The following is a 20,230-nucleotide window of genomic DNA, read 5'->3' as shown; positions in this document are numbered from 1 at the left end:
TTTATTTTCTTTAATTATGTTTTCTAGTTTGTTTTCTATTAAATTTCTTGTTTTCTTTCCATCTACCATGAACTAACTCCTCCATAGCTAGAGTTATGGCGGATCCTAATCGAAGTAGATGATTTACTTGCAATCCGATTTCAAGTTCATAATTTGTTAATTAGAGAATTAAACTATGGAGCTTAATTTCCTAGTTAGATATTTGGCCAATATTTAGCTAAATTAAAATTAATGATTTTAGTTGACCGACACTAAGATAATTAATGGAACTACATAGTTTAGACCTGTGTCTATGCGGTGCGGTTTTCAGGGTTTAGTTTCACGGCTTAACTTTGAGGTTATTTCAGAGAACTTAATTCTTTCATTATACATTTATTCTTGACTCGACCAAAGCTAGGATAATTGTATGTGAAATAGGATTAATCTTGACTGGACCAAAGCTTGGTTAATTACCTTAGGAAATAATCATCGTCTCTAGATTAAAACTAAGAACTTGGATAGGATTGTTGAGTTGATTATATATATTAGGTTAGGTGAAGTTTTGCTCTAGTGATTCACATCATATCTAAACTCATTCTGTTTCCTTACTTGTTTACTTTATTTAGTTGTTTTAAATTCATTAATTTCGTGTCACAACCAATTCAAGTTTCGATTGCTTAGATAATAGAAATTCACAAAAATCAATAGCTATAAACACAATCCTCGTGGGAACGATACTCTATTTATTCTTTATTACTTGATCACGATGGGGTGCACTTGCCCTTAGTTTTGCACGATACACATTTCGAGCATCAAGTTTTTGGCGCCGTTGCCGGGGATTGTTTGTTTTATAATTTTGATTTAGTTGAAGTTCTATTAATTTAAGCGTTTTTTTTATATTTTGTTCTTTTTACTGTTTTTTTCTTTTATGTTTATTTTGCAAGGTGATGGACCAAAATAGTTATCCATGGTGGTTGAATGCTCCAACATTCAACAACCACTTAGATATGCAAGCTCAAGCCAATGAGGATAAATTTTTGATGTTTATGAAGGATAACTTTCCGGATGTGTCTCTTCGCGATGCGGAATGTATACATTGTGGGGGTTTACATTTTGAACTAGATTGTCAATATCAAAATTCAAATCTTTATACTAATTCTTGCTATATGGATGATCAATATGAGCTGCCTAGAGAAGAAATTTCAAGCACGTTTTCCCCCTATTGGGAGAATGGTTATGGGTGTAACCAAGATTTTCAAACCTTATCACCAAACTTTGACCAGGAGGAGGATCCACAATGGAATGAAATAATAAAAATGGTTGAGCATATAAACAATAAATTCTCTTCATTCGAGACTTCTTGCAAAAATATCGTTGCTCCTCAAAGAAATATGATGCAAACTATAGATGGTATGATTGCAATTATGTCAACTGAAGAACCATATTCAGATTTTTCGAGTGAAGCACATAACTTGATTGAACCTCAATATGAAGAAGTCCTTGAGGAATGTTCAAAAATATGTTTGGTGATAAGCTGTGAAGATAAATCAATAGAGAAAAAAGAGCTGGAAATTTCAAATCAAGTGGAAAGTACCATTACCCGAATAGATGAGAAGAGCACACCCGAACTTATGGTGCAGAAATCCATGATTGAAGAGTTTGAAACAACCCCGACTGAAGAATTTTACGTGTTATATGACTTACCAAAAGAGTAAAAAAGGGAGACATATAAACTCTTACATAATTTTACAAATTTATGTCATGGATTTTATTGATTTATTTTGAAGCTAAAAATCCAATTTGCATTTATAGAATATTTATTAAAGAATTTGGATTCCTTATAAGGCTTCATTCATTTACATAAAATGGAGGTTTGTAGTCAAGCTAAACCATTATAATCTTAGCGCTTCCGGGAGGCAACCCGAGTTTTTATTTCTCTTAGTTTATCTTTTATTTACAATATTTCTTTAAGTAAGTTTTATTTATTTGTTTATTTATTTTGCAGGTAAAAAAATAGAAAAACAGAAAAACAAACAAATTGGTCCAACAGTTGAATTGAACTATCCTATCTCCTCTACTACATTCGGTTTAAGGGAGTTTTTCTTTAACCCTTTTTATTTTTCCACTTTACCTTTTACCGCATTTTTGGGAGTAAATGCATGCTCTAAAGTGTGAGGAAGGGTAAAAAGGGTTTTATCTATCTTAGTTTAAGTTTTTATTATTTATTGTTTATGTTTGTGTTTATTGTTTTTTTAGGATAATTTCATTTAGTTGCATGCTTCCTTACATGTTAAAATCATTGTCTTCGCTTTTTCAAAAATTTGAGATGGACTTAGGAAGAAAACTCGTAAACAATTGACCCTTAATAGGATGAAACTTCACCATGGCAGTCATCAATTTTGAAATTATATTTTTTTATAGAATTACGAAACCGAGGAACTTTGGATTAAAATGGGAGTTCCGGAGACTATATTTTGTGGACTGAAAATAAGCATTGAACTTGTCATTTGGTTATACTTTTTGGTACAAATATTAACCCGAACATATGTGAGATTTTGAGACCAACAATTTGAGCATTTTATTACACATTGCTCGGTTTATTTTTTTCTTGAGTGTGCTCATACTTGCTATTGTCTATAGAATTTGCATCAAATGCTAGTCGAAACCTCGTGCATCTAGTTGGAACTTGGCGTGATCAAGGCAATTAAGTGTAGCCCTTTGTTAATGTTAAAACTTATTTTTCCTTGTTTAAACCCAAAACCATTTTACATCGTGTTTAGTTAAGCCTCGTTGAAGCCTACATATACCACTTTCTTTGTTTCACCATATTACAAACCCCTAACGTCTTAAATACCTTTTTCTCACCCTTGAATTTACAATTATTGTGCACAAATAAGAATGTTTTAGGGAGCTCAAGATTTGTGGAAAATAGAAAGCCGAGAATTATTTTTGCTACTTAATGTGCTTTTGCAAAGAAAAAAAAAGAAGAAAAAAATAATAAAAAAAGCTCAAGAAAAGAAAGAAATTAAAAAAAAGTAAAAAAAAGAAGAAAAAAAAGAGAAAGCATTAGTTGAGTTATTTAGTTCGAGGTGGAGATTCATGCACAATCGATCTAAAAAAATGCATTTGAAGCAAGGAACTCTAATATGTAATCATAAGTTAAGAATAAGGATAAGCGGATGAATACTCAACATTATGAGATTGGTTGCAGTCTCGGAGATAGAAGTTGGTAAGAAAAGAAAAAAAATTGTTTTCTCATCAGCAGCACATCTTATGTTTCCCGGTTAATCTTTAAAGAGCTCTGAGTCTTATTGTATTTATTTTGTACAACTAGTTGTTTATTCACTTTCCACATATTTTCCTTATCCAAACCTGTCCCTAAACCAACATTACAACCCGTAAAAGACCTTGGGATCTTGTTTCTAACTAGATAAGGACAATGGTAACGACTGGATGATAATGCAAATTCACCGTAGCCAAAGCTAGTATAGGGCTTGAGAGACAAAGTGAAATGAGTGACCAATAGTGAGGTACCAAAATAGTTTGCCTTTTGATTTTGTGATATGATTGAAGATACGTCTGCTTGTGTTGGTTTGCGGAGAAACGATTAGAATCTTTTAGCGTCCAAACCTTTCGTTTTTCATCCAAACTTGTGAAATCAAGATCTATGAATGCCAAGTGAAGTAAATTGTGTTATTGTGTGAATTATTTATAGTGAGTATTCTAGAGTTTGTTTTGAGTCTAAAGCTTGCTTGAGGACAAGCAAGGTTCAAAGTGTGAGGAAGTTGTTATCTTGCATTTTCATATAGTTTTTAATATATTTTAATTATAGTAATCATACATTTTAAGATAGTTTTTAATATTTTATAATTGTTTTATGTTTAGTTTTGTGTTTTAAGAAATAATACTTGTTCCATATGTTTTTAGGTATTATTTGAGGCAAAAATGCAATTATGGAATCATTACTGAAGTAAATAAAGTTGCCCGGCCAGAACTCCCTCTAGTTGCGACCTCGTAGCAGTTCAAGAATGAAGAATTCATGACTCTTTAAATAAGTCTTTATTGTCATAAATTCCTCAATAACCATCCAAGTAATGTTATGACTATTTGAAGAGTCTTTTGAATGCTCAAGAAGGAGTTACACTACTTAATGATCTCTTTAATTCTATGAAAGTTAAAATGTTGCAAAGAAGAATTGAACTCTCCATTAATCTTCTTTTTAATTACATTAAAGTTAGGAAGTTAGAGCAAAGAATTCAATCCTCCATTAACCTTCTCTTTAATGGTATTAAAGTTGGAAGTTTCAAGGAATGCATGAAGGCATGTGCAACTATAAATACCTACATTTGGAAGCATGAAAGCAGACCTGGAACAATGGAACATGCCTCACCACACTCTCTTAGCTCTCTCTTTTAGATTTTTTGTAGTTTTCTTTTTGTTCTTTTCATTTCTTCCTTTGTAACCGATTCTAGTTTTTATTTCAAAGTTTATTTTCACTTCATCTTTTCTTCTCTTTACTTTAATTATGTTTTCTATTAAATTTCTTGTTTTTTTTCCATCTACCATGAACTAACTCCTCCATAGCTAGAGCTATGGCGGATCCTAATCGAAGTATATGATTTACTTGCAATTTGATTTCAAGTTCATAATTTATTAATTAGAGAATTAAACTATGGAGCTTAATTTCCTAGTTAGATATTTGGCCAATATTTAGCTAAATTACAATTAATGATTTTGGTTGACCGACACTAAGATAATTAATGGAACTACATAGTTTAGACCTATGTCTATGCGGTGCGGTTTTTCAAGATTTGGTTCACGACTTAACTTTGGGGTTATTTCAGAGAACTTAATGCTTTCATTATACCTTTATTCTTGACTTGACCAAAGCTAGGATAATTGTATGTGAAATAGGATTAATCTTGACTGGACCAAAGCTCGGTTAATTACTTTAGGAAATAATCACCGTCTATAGATTAAAACTTAAGAACTTGGGTAGGATTGTTATGTGGATTGCATACATTAGGTTAGGTGAAGTCTTACTCTAGTGATTTACATCATATTTAAATTCATTTTATTTCCCTTTGTTTACTTTATTTAATTGTTTTAAATTTATTAGTTTAATATCACAACCAATTCAAGTTTTGATTGCTTAGATAATAGAAATTCACAGAAATCAATAGATATAAACACAATCCGTGAGGGAACGATACTCTACTTATTCTTTATTACTTGATCACAATGGGGTGCACTTGCCCTTAGTTTTGCACGATACACATTTCGAGCATCAAATCACCGAGAATTGTGTTTCTCTAGTTTAACCCTTTGGAATTTAAAGATCTTCTAGATAGAGAGAAAATGACTTTTAGATAGGTTAGAGAGAGGACCAATTCTGATTTGTGTTCTTTAAATATACCTTCTATTAAGGTATCTCTTCATCCATAAAACACCTTTTAATTAATGAATCAATATGATTCAGCATAGCTTTTTATTAACTGACCAATATGATTTATCCTTTTATTTTATTAAACCATATTAGTATATAATATACTAGGACCCATATGTTAACCTGATGTAAATAATGAAAAATCCAACATTAATACGTATATCAAATTTGAACATTTCATTTCCGTCAATACCTCATCTAAATTGTTGAAATAATAAACTTATAATTAATAGTCTTTAATTTGGTTCATTGTATTGTTCAAGAGTCATTTATGCATTTATCAAGAGTTGTAATGTTTCATAGAGAGTCATGATGAAAAGAGAATTTTTTTCCAGTAATTATACTCTTCCTCTGTTACCTGTGAAAGTTTATTTATTTGATCTAACGTAAATCCAAAACTATCTTGATGACTCCCCTACACGAAATCTGAATAGCAGCATCACAATCCCTACTAGTGAAAGGTAAGCTTGGCTAAACTTGGGAGAGCCCTTATACTGTCGTATCAGAGACTCCACAACCGAGCCTACAAATTGACATACTTATCTAGTCGAACACTAATTGAATAAACAAGCATACATACAAGATTGAATTGGGACATCATCAGCAAATCAGAAACAAAAGAAAAAGTCCAATCCTAATGTATTAAGTACTCCTTCCTTTCCTAAATTTTTCTCTCAATCAAACCTATGAATCTGCAACAAGAAAATAACCTTGATATCTATTGATTTTGTGCACTCACAAGGTTAGAGCAAACCATCTCCTAGATGAGGATTGACAGTGAAATTTACAGATCACCTACTAATGAGGGTTAAATTACAGACCTCGTTGTGCACTCACAAATTAATTGTAAATAAACATCATAGTATGTATTGGCTCCAGATTTGAGTGTTGAAACTAAAAACTACTCTCTGTGGTTTAGAATAAACATGATTATGTGCATAAACCCTAAATAAATCATTTTAACACTAGAGTCTGCACTTTCCTAACTGTTGGATTTCTTCAAAACCAATCCATGATGATCATCGCCCATACTTCTTCTATCTCTACGCCTTCTCATATGCCCCAATCGGAAACTCAAGCCCACAAATAGAGGATTCATAAATCATCTATGGTGAGTTTCGGCTTCTTATTGCTTGAACGGTGGCCGCCTAATTGGATTGAAAATTATTATATGTTTTAACATTAAAAAGATAAAATTCTCAAATTCTACCAGTCCGCTGGCAGATCTGAAGAACTGAAAACCCTAATTGAGGAGATAAGTCTATTGAATCCACTATAATCAACCGATATTGAAAATTGGTTTTTACAATATTGAATTGGGTGGTAAATAACAAGAAAATAATAATAAGAAAAAACTGATCGTCCATTTAAGAACATAAGAATTAAAAAAAAAAAATCTATTCAAATTGAGACATCATCAGTAGATCAGAAACAAAAAAAACAGAAGAAGTCCAATCCTAATGTGTTAAATACTCTTTCCTTCCTAAAAGCTTTCTCACAATCAAACCTATGAATCTGGTTTTTTTTACTAATTTTGTGTGAATTTGCAAGAACAAAATAACCTGGTTTGTTTATTAATTTTGTGTGAATCTGCAAGAACAAAATAACCTAGTAGATTTATAAAAGAGACAATACAGTGTAATGATATATATATGAGGTTCAAAGTTTGTAAATCTGTCAAAGATTGGTTATCACATTTAATGTTATATGAGTTACGAATGACTATTCACACTTAGTACGTAGGGTAATTTACAAAGTCAGAAGTAAATAGCTACAATAAATGAATAATTATATGTTTTAATATTATATTTTTTTTGAAAAAGAGTAATTATATCTTAATTCACTAGGTAAATAATTCAAATTACAAAGTTAGTGGTAACGAGATTTTAGAAATATAATTAGCTAATTTGAAAACTTAGCAATTAGAAAATCACTTTATTAGGATAGTTTTTTTTTTCTTAATATATGGTTTACATTCTAAACTAGTTTAAAAAGCTTAATTGACCTTTTAAACTTTCAAAGTGATTCGATAAACTTGCTTAAAATTTCTCGATAGCCTCTTCAACTTGCTTAAAATACGATCAATTAAATACTGGTTTGCAAAGGCATAAGCTGCATGTATTGGGTGCGTTGCACGAGCCTTGAATTGTTATTACATAATTCATAAAATAAATTAAAAGATATTAAAAAGGAAGTCCTCTCTCATATTATAACCTCATACATCGACCTTGGTCGTTTTACCTTTTCAAGGCACTTGTAACATACCTCTTATGTGCAACTTGCTTCTTTGCAACCGAGCGGTTAATTGATTGCTTTTTAAGTAAGTGGAGTTGGATATCAAGACAGTTTAAAAGTTAAGGGCCCAATCAAGTTTTTTTGACAAATTTGTATTTAACCTTTTTTAGGAAACCATTTTTTCATGCTACTATTCTGCGTCCATTGCGTCTAGGGGTGGCAATTTTGTGTTTCGTGTCAAAATCGTGTTATCTCATATATATGTTCCATATGGTTTTATATGTTATATATGCTAGAAAAATGATTTTCGTGCCAATCATGTCGTGTTAGTGGGGTTGTCTCTGTAAATTTTTTCTTTTGCTAAATCAAACTTGCACAATTAATTTTTTGTGTGTATATATGCGTGTTATAATTTGAATGGTCAAGGACCAGTTTTTAAGTATTAATGTATAATTTCTCAAAATTAAGTTAGATTTTATTTAATAGTCCTAATATGTAAAAAAAATTTGGATTTAGGGAGGGCTGAACAGGTAAAAAAAATAAAAAATTTGATTTCAGTGGGCCCTACCATGCAAAAAAATAGAATTTTGGATTTAGGGGACCTAACAGGGCAAAAAAAAATAGAAATTTAGAATTTTTTTTATTCGAATAAAACATAACTTATTATTAACTTAAATCAGTCCTCCTTTGAGTTCGTAGAGTTCATACACATTTTTAGAGAGCAGATCGTGTTGCTGATCGCTTGGCGGCGGCGGGCCATGAACGGACGTTAGGCGTTACTACCCTTCCTGTTTCCCCTAGTTTCATCTCTCCTCTTCTCTTAGAAGATAGGATTGGGGTTAGCTTCCCTAGGCTAATTCCTGGGTAGTTTGTTGTTGTTCGTTTTTCTTTTCCTTTTCTACCAAAAAAAAAAAGAAGATAGAACATCAAGTATAAATGATGGTGGACAAGCCCACTCACCACGAACAGAACTAGAAGTAACAGCCTTAGCAAGACTATGGGCTACTAAATTTACTGATCGTTTCACAAAAGAGATAGAACAAGTGTTCAAATCTCATAATAAATCACAACACTCACAAATAACATCAGACAAATATGATAATCAAATGTTTTGATGTTGAATATCCCAAACCACCGCCAAACAATCAGATTGAAATTCGACGTGTCCTAGACTGAAATCCTTGACCCATGATAATGCTTCGTGGATCGCCATAGCCTCTGCCAAAGGAGGATTAACTGTATCTGCAAGATAGCCTATACGAGCCGCAAAACATCGCCCTTGGTGATCTCGCAGAAGAAAACCATATGAACAGAAACTGTTTTGGCTATCAATGCATGTGTCAACATTGCATATGAAGCTGCCGACGCTATGGTCTACTCCGACAAATCTAACTCCTAAATAAAAGTCAGCGGCCTCTCTCACTTTCATCTTACTTACTCCGGGGATTCTCATCTCCGATGGACGAGTCTACCACACCATTTATTCCTTATCTCACCGGTCATTCGCTATTTTTCTGCTCTTTCCGGCTATCTATGGTCTACTCCGATGAATCTAAACCAATTACTCCCTAAATAGCGACCCTACTGTCCCTTGATTCTAAGGTATATTTCTTCATTTATTTCTGATTTTTTTTGTTTCATTTTCTATTCTTGGAATATCAAAAGAGTTAAAGAATTAAAATTTGTTAAAATATCATTTAACTCTTGAAGTTTTTCATTTCGAGGTCGTCTAAATTCTGACAAAATCAATTCAAATTCAAAATTTTGCAAACCATAGGGTTGCATTTGCAAAAAAAAATAAATAATAAAAATACCAATCTATAAATGGGCGAAACTACAAAGAATATAATATGTAATTAACCCAAAAAAATCAAGAAATAATATAATATTTGGAAAGACTAAATAATATTTCCTAAAAATACAAAATCTATTTATTAATTGATATATTCAAACATTGAAACTAATATATTCAAAATCTGTTTATTAATTGATATATTCAAACTCCTATATAAAAGCCACACTACAAGAAAGTTGACTTTTTGTGGGGAAAAAATAGTGGGGAAATATTTTCCCCACTAAAAATATTTAATTTGTGGGGATTTATAAATTCGCCACGAAATAATACATATTTGTGGGGAGTTAAATATTTCGCCACAAAACTTTATATATTTATGGGGAGTAAAATATTTCTCCACAAAAGTTTACATATTTGTGGGGAGTTTATAATTTCGCCACAAGTTTTAAAATATTTGTGGGGAAATTCAAATTTCGCCACTAAAAATATAATACATTAGCGGAGACAATTGACATTCTCCATAAAAATATAAAATATTAGTGGGGAGTTTATAAATTCTCCATTAAAAATATTTATCTTAATTATCTGTTATTATTATAAGTTTAAAATAATTAGTAAATATTATTATTATATTAAAAAATTATGTAGATAGAAAATTAAAAAATAAATATTTCATTATAATTTTTTTTAAACTTATAATAATTAAATTTATTATATATATATATCATATTAAATTAAAAAATTACTTACAATTTTAATTTTATTAATAAATTCAAATTTTAAGAAATGTTTAATTTAATTTACTTTTAATAACATAGTTTATTTATTTTTTTTGTGTAAATATCTATTTATTATTGTATTTTTTAAAAATATACATATATATTTTTTCCAATAATAAATATTTCCTTTATTTTGTTTTTTTACAAGCATAATAAATATATCTAATAATGATTACATATTATAGATCATTTTTTTTTATGAAAAACTTAGTTTTATGAATAGTTTGAGAAAATAAACAAAAACAATAGGTACAGTTTGAATGTAAATAAATTCATTTGACCATAATGCTGGGAATTTTTTTTTGACTTCATAATTAATTAAGAAAATTATACCATCTGATGTATTTAATAAAAAAAATAGAAAAAATATACTTAAAAACAATATTAATGAAAAAATAGCTAAACCAACTATATTTAACAATTACACAATGCTAGTTCTTTTACCATTTTTCAGCATGCTTTAAAAATAAAGGGTTAAGGTGTAAAAATACCCCTAACGTTTTGGACCAGAAGCAATTTCACCCCTAAAGTCTAAAATGGTGCAATTTTACCCCTAACGTTGATAATTTGATCAATTTCAGACACTATTATAAAACACAAATTTTTTTGTTTATTATTCTGCACCAATTGTATAACAATTCGTTTAAAAAAAGATTTCATATTTTTTATAATTTAATAATAGAATTGGAGATTAATATTTATAAATTCAGTGATTTTTTTGAATTTTTTTTGTCTAATTCATATAAAAAGACAGTATATTTTTTATTTTTATTTTCAATCCAAACATATGCTTCTGATTTGTTACTGATAAAATAATGCACATGTGAAGTGTAAATGACAACCGAGAAGACAGTTTGATGAATTATTTATGGAATTGAACCAATTTATCAACGTTAGGGGTAAAATTGCAACTAGCTTCCAACGTTAGGGGTAAAATTGCACAATTTTAGACGTTAGGGGTAAAATTGGTCATGGCTCAAAACATTAGGGGTATTTTTGCACCTTAACCCAAAAATAAATGTAATTTAATATTTAGTGTAATATAAAAATAAAATTTTATAAAAAAATAACTTAATATTTACGCAGAATTGCATTCCCCAAATGTTAAAATTAAAACCCTATTTCCCCCTTTTTCCACCGCTTCCTTTTATCCCGCCTGTTTTCTGATTTTCCTATTTTCATTTCCCGCTTCACTTTCTACCTTCCCCCTTTCCACTTGCCCTCTTCTCTGTGTTTCAATTAGTCGAACAAAATCCCAAATTCACCATTCACATTCTTCTTCTCAGATGACCCACCTGACTCGACTGCACCACCGTTACCACCACTTCGGTTCATCGGCTCCCTCCTCCTTGTTGGCTAGCCCCCCTCCCTTTCCTTTTTTGAGGCTTCCCGCAACGCAATCACAACTGTAGTCCCTGGTCGACCTTTATTGAAGCCATTAGCCATTTGAAGCTCGATCCTTCCTCTCTCCGTTAAAGTGGAGTCAATTTCATTCATGTAAGTATGAACCCTAATTTTATGGAATTGAAACTTGGAATGATGGGTGATTCGAGGAAACATATGCCTAAGAAACAATTGATGTTACCTTGATTTGTGTCTTCATCTACTCTACAGTCAGTCTCCAACCCAAATCTAGTTTTCATTTTATTTCATCAATTTGATGCGTTGTAGTTAAAAAGTTCTAAGAATTGGATTTATACAATCAATTTGATGCATTTAAAGTTTCAAAATGGTTATTTTGTATTGTCTTTTATTTTTAAAGTTTCTACATGGTAATCTCTATGGTATGTATGCTGTTTTTCAGATAGTGCATTGTTTGAATTTTCAATTGGGATGCAATTTTTGATCTTTGGTTAATCAATGTCTACTTACTATATTTGGGCAACTGTGGAGACTTGAGCCCTTACCTGTAGAGAAGAAATCAATGTGGAAAAGAGAGATGGAATGGCTTCTCTGTATTTCAAGCTCTTAGTCTGGTATGTAGCCTTTCTGTATTGTCGGGTTGGCCATTGATACGGACATCCTAACTAGCAGCACTGATCGCGCGCGTTCTAGCGGATCCTCAGACATCAAACCCACTGAGATTATACCAAGGAGGGCGGATCCCCAGAACATACGAGCGGGGCGGATCTAGGCGTACGCCAGGAGGCGTATCAACCACTACCCCTGGGCGGGTCTCTAGGTTACTTCCTCCCGAAGGAATTCACCAACAATCCTGACGCTCCGTACCTGTACTTGTGTACTGTTTGTCGGGGCGTATTGCCCATTTTACCCTTTTATTGTTAACCATAGTGTAACCCTAATAGGGGTATTCCTTGTCCTTTACTCATCTTTAAGGGGATGTATTTAAACCCTCATTTTGTAAGGATAAGGCAACTTTTATCAATCAAATACTCTTTCTCTTTGAGAATTAAGGTTTATACCTTGTTTATCGGGATTCACTCCTTCTAGTTGAGCTAGAGAAGAACATCTTTGTTGGTTTACGATTAAAACCTTCATTTATCGCTTTCAATCTGTATCAGTTGGTATCAGAGCCAATCGTTTCCTGACTCGAAACTTCTTTTGGCAATGGTTCAACCCCGACAACCGCAATATTCCATGGAAACCGGTGACCGGAGATACGAGGAGCTGAGAGAGCACCTCGCGGAACAAATCCAGGCCAGCCTTGAGCGGCAGAAGCAAAACGACCAACGGTTCCAGGAGCTAACCGCTTCCCTGGAAAACCTCAGATTGGAGATCCGTGCAGTGGTCAGACCAGCCGCCGGGGAGTCAGACCAAAGGAGGGAAGGAGTCCTTGAACAACGACCCCAAAGGCAACCCACGCCACCTCGACTACCATTGACGAATGCCCAACTTCCACGAATGGGTCCTAGGGATCCTGAGGTAAGAAGACCCAACTTTGTCCTTGTGCATAACGCTGATAGCGATAGTGATGATTTTGAGGATATTGGGGATAATGGTGCCTTTAGAGCTATGAGGGATGTTGGTCCGATTGATGACAGACGTGTGGGTATGGCTAGGGCAGAACCAGATCTATGGAACTTTGACAGAGATGATGCCTTTAAGCTAAAAATAGACTTACCATCTTTTGGTGGCGAACTGGATATAGAGGGATTCTTAGATTGGTTATCGGAAGTGGAGCGTTTCTTTGAGTATGCTGGGATTCCTGATGAGAGGAAAGTGAGGCTGGTGGCGTATCGCTTGAAGGGTGGCGCATCAGTTTGGTGGGATCAGTTGAGGGAAGAAAGAAGAAGAGGGGGCAGAGATCCGATTAGATCTTGGCTACGGATGAAGGCGATGTTGAGGGAGCGGTTCTTACCGCCAGATTATGAGCAATATATTTACAGTTCCTACAGGGGATGCTCTCAAGGGACCCGAAGTGTCCATGAGTATACCTCAGAGTTTTTGAGGCTTTCGAAAAGAGCCAACTTATCCGAAACTGAAAATCAAAAGACCTCTAGGTATCTAGAAGGGTTAAGATACAACATCCAGGATAGAATTGGCACACAGATGGTGGTTCGGGTACAAGATGCTAGGAATTTAGCCCTCAAGGCTGAGTCTCAGCTAACCGGGAGATCTAGGAGATCCGCCACTACTGAGTACACGCCTCGAGGAAGAGATCACGTGAAGTCTTATGACAAAGGCAAGCAGGTGGCGAGTGCCAGTGGGGCCAAAGTCAACAGTGTGGGAAGAGGATCTGTCGGAGATACTAGGCCATACAAGGAAGCACCTATACCACCTAAGAGCAACAATCCGTATGCGAGGCCAGCGCCTTTCAAATGCTTTCGGTGTAATGAACCAGGCCATAGGTCCAAAGAGTGTCCTAGGAGGAAAAGCGCCAACATGGTGGAGAGGTATGAATATGACTATGACAAAGGGGATGAAGTATTCTGTGAACCCTTGGGAGAAGATGATGATGAGGCGAATGAAGAGAGATACGCCGTTCATGTAGTACGGCGTTTGTTAGTCTCCAACCGGATAGAGGGAGATCAGAGGCACCGACTATTCAGGACCCGCTGTCTTGTGAAGGGCGGGCGATGCAATGTGATAATAGATAGTGGGAGCCAAGAGAACATTGTGAGTAGCAGCGCCGTTCGGAAGTTCGGATTGTTGGCGGAGGCGCACCCTAATCCCTATAGGGTGGGGTGGATCAAGAACGTGGGCGAATTGAGGGTGACCCAGAGATGCAGGGTACCTATTGAGATTGGTAATTATCATGATGAAGTCTGTTGTGATGTGGTCGATATGGATGCATGCCACTTATTGTTGGGCCGACCCTGGTAGTTTGATAACGACGCCATCCACGCCGGAAGAGAGAACACTTACAGATTTGTGAAGAATGGGGTGAAGTTTGTACTTACACCAATGACGAGAGAACCTAAGGCCGACGAAAAGTCTACCTTGATAGTCTGTCCTACGCACAAATCATTTGTCAGCGAATGTGAAGAAAGCCAGATGGTGTATGTGGTAATGGTTAAGGCGAATCACGAGTCCGCCCAAAGGGGCGAGAGAGAGATGCCGAATGAAGTGACCCGCCTACTCGGCGAGTATCAAGATCTGTTCCCCGACGAACTGCCAAGTGGGTTACCACCCTTGAGAGACATCCAACATCATATCAATTTTGTGCCTGGGGCTAGTTTGCCAAGCCTCCCACATTATCGAATGAGCCCAAAGGAGAATGATGTCATGAGACAGAAAGTGGAGGAACTCATCGAGATGGGATACGTTAGGGAGAGTATGAGTCCTTGCGCCGTTCCCGCTTTACTTACGCCGAAGAAGGATGGTTCTTGTGTGTGGACAGTACAGCTATCAACAAGATCACTATCAAGTATAAGTTCCCTATTCCAAGGCTGGATGATATGCTAGACCAACTTGGCGGATCCCGAGTTTTCTCCAAGATTGACCTCAGGAGCGGGTATCATCAGATACGGATTCGATTTGGGGATGAATGGAAGACCGCCTTCAAAACCAGAGATGGACTATATGAGTGGTTAGTTATGCCGTTCAGAATGACTAACGCCCCCAGTACGTTCATGAGGCTGATGAATCAGGTGCTTCGCCCGGTGATTGGAAAATTTGTAGTTGTGTATTTTGATGACATCCTGATCCATAGCAAGACCTTGGTGGAGCATGTGGGGCATTTACAGATAGTGTTCGACCTGTTGAGGAAACACCAGCTATACGCCAACACTAAGAAGTGTGATTTTGTCATGGAAAGCCTGGTTTTCCTTGGGTTCGTGGTTAGTGGCAATGGTGTCCAAGTTGATGGGGAGAAGGTAAGAGCCATCCGAGAATGGCCGACTCCGAGGAACGTGGGGGACATCAGGAGTTTTCATGGGCTAGCAACATTTTATCGACGATTCATTAAGAACTTCAGTTCCATAGTGGCCCCGTTGATAGAATGCCTGAAGAAAGGAAGGTGATTCGAGTGGGCGGACGCCCAAGAAGAGAGCTTCGCCTTGATCAAGGAAAGGCTGAGTACCACACCCGTGCTGGCGTACCCCGATTTTGATAAACTGTTTGAAGTTGAGTGTGATGCCAGTGGAGTTGGGATTGGTGGAGTTTTGATGCAAGAAAAGAGGCCCATTGCGTATTTCAGTAAAAAGCTCTGTGAGGCAAGGCAAAAGTGGGCCACGTATGATCAAGAATTTTATGCTGTAGTAAGGGCGTTAAAAGTATGGGAACATTACTTGGTGGGGAAGGAATTCATCCTCTACACTGACCATCAAGCCCTCAAGTACTTGGGAAGTCAGAAACAACTTCGAAGCTCCATGCATGCCCGGTGGTCCGCCTTCATAGATAAGTTCCCCTATAAGCTTATCCATAAGGCGAGAAAACAGAACACAGTGGCGGACGCCTTGAGTCGAAGGGTTGCACTAATAAAAACAGTCAACCTGGAGACCGATTGTTTCGAACACATCAGAGGAGAGTACTTGGCGGATCCTGACTTTGGAAGTATCTGGGAGAAGTGTCAGCGCCAACCTGGGGATGGAGCGTATCACTTGATGGATGAGTATCTAATGAGGGGCAACCAACTTTGTTTACCCTGCACTTCCATCCGCGAGAAGGTTGTCCGTGATCTACATGGCGGATCCCTGGGGGGACATTTTGGGCGAGACAAGACATATGAAGCAGTGAGTTCCCGTTATTTCTAGCTCAAAATGAGAAGAGATGTGGCGTACCTGGTAGAACGATGCTATATCTGCCAGACCGCCAAGGGACACGCTACAAATGCTGGCTTACAGCTACCATTGCCTGTGCCAGAAACCATATGGGAGGATCTGTCCATGGATTTTGTCCTAGGGTTACCAAGAACTCAGAGAGGCATGGATTCCATCTTTGTGGTTGTTGACCGGTTTTCGAAAATGGCACACTTCATACCATGCCGTAAGACTAACGACGCCTCAGCAACTGCCAAGCTATTCTTCAAAGAAATTGTCAGACTACATGGCGTACCGAAGAGCATCGTCTCAGACCGGGACACGAAGTTCCTGAGCCACTTCTGGCGGACCTTGTGGGCTCTTTTTGATACTTCTCTGAAGTTTAGTACCACCGCCCACCCTCAGACAGACGGACAAACAGAAGCAGTCAATCGAACTTTGGGAAACTTACTGCGCAGCAAGTGTAGGGATAAGCCCAGGATGTGGGACGTGGTTTTAGCACAAGCTGAGTTCGCCTACAATGGATTTGTACACTCGGGAACTGGGAAGTCACCATTTGAGGTGGTATACACTAAGACCCCGAATCACGTCCTTGATATAGCCCATCTTCCTAAAGGAAACGTGACTGCAAACCAACTAGCCAAAGACTATGTACAGATGCACCAAGAGGTGAAGGAAACTCTTGAGGAGAGAAACCAGAAATCAAAGGCTAAGGCGGATGAGCACCGCAGGGACCTACAGTTCGAAGTGGGAGATGAGGTTATGGTACACTTGGGCAAAGAGAGACTCGCCAGCGCCACCAGCAGCAAGCTTCGGCCTAGGAAATACGGACCATATAAGGTCACCAAGAAGATCAATGCCAATGCCTACCATTTAGCGTTGCCGAACTGGCTCGGTAAAATCTCACCCGCGTTCAACATCCGTGACCTTAGCCCGTGGAAGTCAGATGGCCCTTTGGAGTTCAACAAAGACGAATCAGTGCCAAGATCTTTTAAAGAAGGAGAGAATGATGCGGACATCCTAACTAGCAGCACTGATCGCGCGCGTTCTGGCAGATCCTCAGACATCAAACCCACCGAGATTATACCAAGGAGGGCGGATCCCCAGAACATACGAGCGGGATGGATCTAGGCGTACGCCAGGAGGCGTATCAACCACTACCCCTGGGCGGGTCTCTAGGTTACTTCCTCCCGAAGGAATTCACCAACAATCCTGACGCTCCGTACCTGTACTTGTGTACTGTTTGTCGGGGCGTATTGCCCATTTTACCCTTTTATTGTTAACCATAGTGTAACCCTAATAGGGGTATTCCTTGTCCTTTACTCATCTTTAAGGGGATGTATTTAAACCCTCATTTTGTAAGGATAAGGCAACTTTTATCAATCAAATACTCTTTCTCTTTGAGAATTAAGGTTTATACATTGTTTATCGGGATTCACTCCTTCTAGTTGAGCTAGAGAAGAACATCTTTGTTGGTTTACGATTAAAACCATCATTTATCGCTTTCAATCTGTATCAGTCATTTCTGGTAGGACTACACGATTTACACTATTATCATTTTTCTAGAATTTATATCATATAGAACCATATGGAAGAGTTAACAGTGTTCTGTTCTGTATTGGGAGGGAACTTATTTTGGAAAAGTTAATAGTGTTATGTTCTGTATTTGTTAGTTGATGAGTTGCAGTCCAAGGTCAGATCTTTACATTAATCTTCCAGCTCTGCGTAAATTGGATAATATGCTTCTGGTAAGATTTACAATTTGATTGTTTGTCTATGAGATTTTCAAAATCGAGTGATCATTCATTCTGACAGGGTTGCGCTTCTTTGATTTTCAATTGATAGGATGTGTTGGAGAGTTTCACAGATATAGAAATTTGGAAACTGATGATTATGACTCAAATAAGGGTGTACTTTATAAGATTCTTAGAAGATTGCTTAGTAAAATGGATGTACCTGGGCTGGAGTATCATTCCTCGGCTGTTGGACGACTTCTTAAAAGTGGCTTCGGAAGATTTGGTCTTGGACAGGCAAGTTTATCTTCTTGAAAATCTTTAAGTTGATCTACATCCGTTGAATTATATTCTTAACATATTTTCTGGGTTTTAGAAGGAGAGAGATAATACAGGAGGAGGAGGTTTCAGAAGGGTTAAAAGTTGAGGTAGAATCAGAAAGAATTGCTCCATGAAGTAAACAAATAACAATTAGGGGGCTAATAGTCAGTTTAGTAATTGGCATTATTTACAGTGTAATAGTGATGAAACTAAATCTGACGACTACAAGATATTAGTCCCTAATCTCAATACTTCTGTTGTTCTACTGGCTTTTGTTTTCATCAAAGGATGGACTAAAATCCTTGAAAAAGATGGATTTGGCTCAAAAAATTCATTCCACAAGAAAACACAGTAATTCAGACTTTTCCTGTTGCCTGCTATAGCATTGCTCTTGGAGGTAAGGTCCTGATCCTTCATATTGATTTTTCAATTTCATGCATCTGTTGATGATGGAATGTTGAAATTGCAGGTTCTTTAGTGCTTTTGGTGTGGCTGGCTAGAAGGTTAAAACAAAGTACACTCCTAAGAGGAACGACAGATCAATAAAAGAGCTAAAGCAAAAGTATTCCCTGGTGTTCCAACATCAGTTTGGACTTACATCTTGTTGTTCAATGCCAGGAGATATGACCCGAAACCACCTCCAATTTCAATAATCCCTCAACAGATATATGAAATTGAAACATCAATATGAAGGATGAGGAGCTTACCTACAAAGGCAATGCTATAGCAGGCAACAACACAAGTCTGAATTACTATGTTTTCTTGCCGAGTGAATTTTTTGAGCCCAAATCCAGCTTTTTCAACGATTTTCCTTTGATGAAAATAAAAGCCAGTAGAGTAACAGAAGCATTGAGATTAGGGACTAATCCTGTAGTCAGATTTAGTTTCATCACTATTACACTGTAAATGATGCCAATTACTAAACTGACTATTAGCCCCCTAATTGTGATTTGTTTAGTCCATGGAGCAATTCTTTCTGATTCTACCTCAATTTTCCCCATTCAAAAACCACCACCTCCTCCTCTTCGATTATCTCTCCCCCTTTCCTGATCAACCATCTCTATCATTTCCTCCATGTTCCTTTGGTTATTCATCTAACTATCTTAATTCCTCCCTCTAACAATCAACCTAGCAATGAATCATATATATATCCAATACCAAATTATAGAAATTGTATCAAAATCCAAAGAAAATCTGCACATGAAAAAATCCATTGTGTCCTTTATGTTATTCGTCTAGCTCCGGGCAGGCCTTAATGGAAAGCCTCAGATAAAGGAACCCAAATGGCAATTATTGAAATCTGAAATCTTGACAAAATCAGCCCGAGGAAAGCATAGATATATAGCCCACAAATGCAGAAGGGTAATTGAATGGAGAAGGAGATTGAGAATTCCAATGTAATCAAACCGCATTAAATTCCACACCAAGAGTGTTTTTGTTAAGATTCTCTAATTTGTAAACGAGAAAACCACAAGTCTTTTATTCTATATACAGTAGATGAATTATTTGGTATTGGTTGAGTCACAAATACTGACAACTGAGATCGGTGGTGGCTACTCGAAAAAAGCATGCCAAAAAAAACATAAAATAATTAATTTTAACTGTAAATGCTTCCTTTTTATCTATTTTCCAGATATAACTGCATTTTTTGCTGCAGATACCTGTTGTTCAATTTACAGTGCGATCAAATGAGGGTCATATGAAAAATCCTTAATACCTAATGCTGATGAAGAATCAATGAGAGCAACATTTAAATATTGGTTTTTGAAACAATTCTTAAT

At 36.2% G+C, this 20,230-nt stretch overlaps 1 long non-coding RNA gene across 1 annotated transcript; it reads left to right on the top strand.

The window, feature by feature from the left end:
- Positions 1–11,415: 11,415 nt before the first annotated feature.
- On the top strand, positions 11,416–19,942 carry LOC136209665 (uncharacterized). The gene is made up of 4 exons (XR_010677628.1): positions 11,416–11,731; positions 18,069–18,143; positions 18,241–18,846; positions 18,919–19,942. It is a non-coding gene; the product is annotated as an uncharacterized lncRNA (long non-coding RNA).
- The last annotated feature ends 288 nt before the right edge of the window (positions 19,943–20,230 follow it).

This window comes from Euphorbia lathyris, chromosome 10, assembly GCF_963576675.1.
Source record: "Euphorbia lathyris chromosome 10, ddEupLath1.1, whole genome shotgun sequence".
Taxonomy (NCBI): Eukaryota; Viridiplantae; Streptophyta; class Magnoliopsida; order Malpighiales; family Euphorbiaceae; genus Euphorbia; species Euphorbia lathyris.
This window is presented reverse-complemented; position numbering and strand designations above follow the sequence as displayed.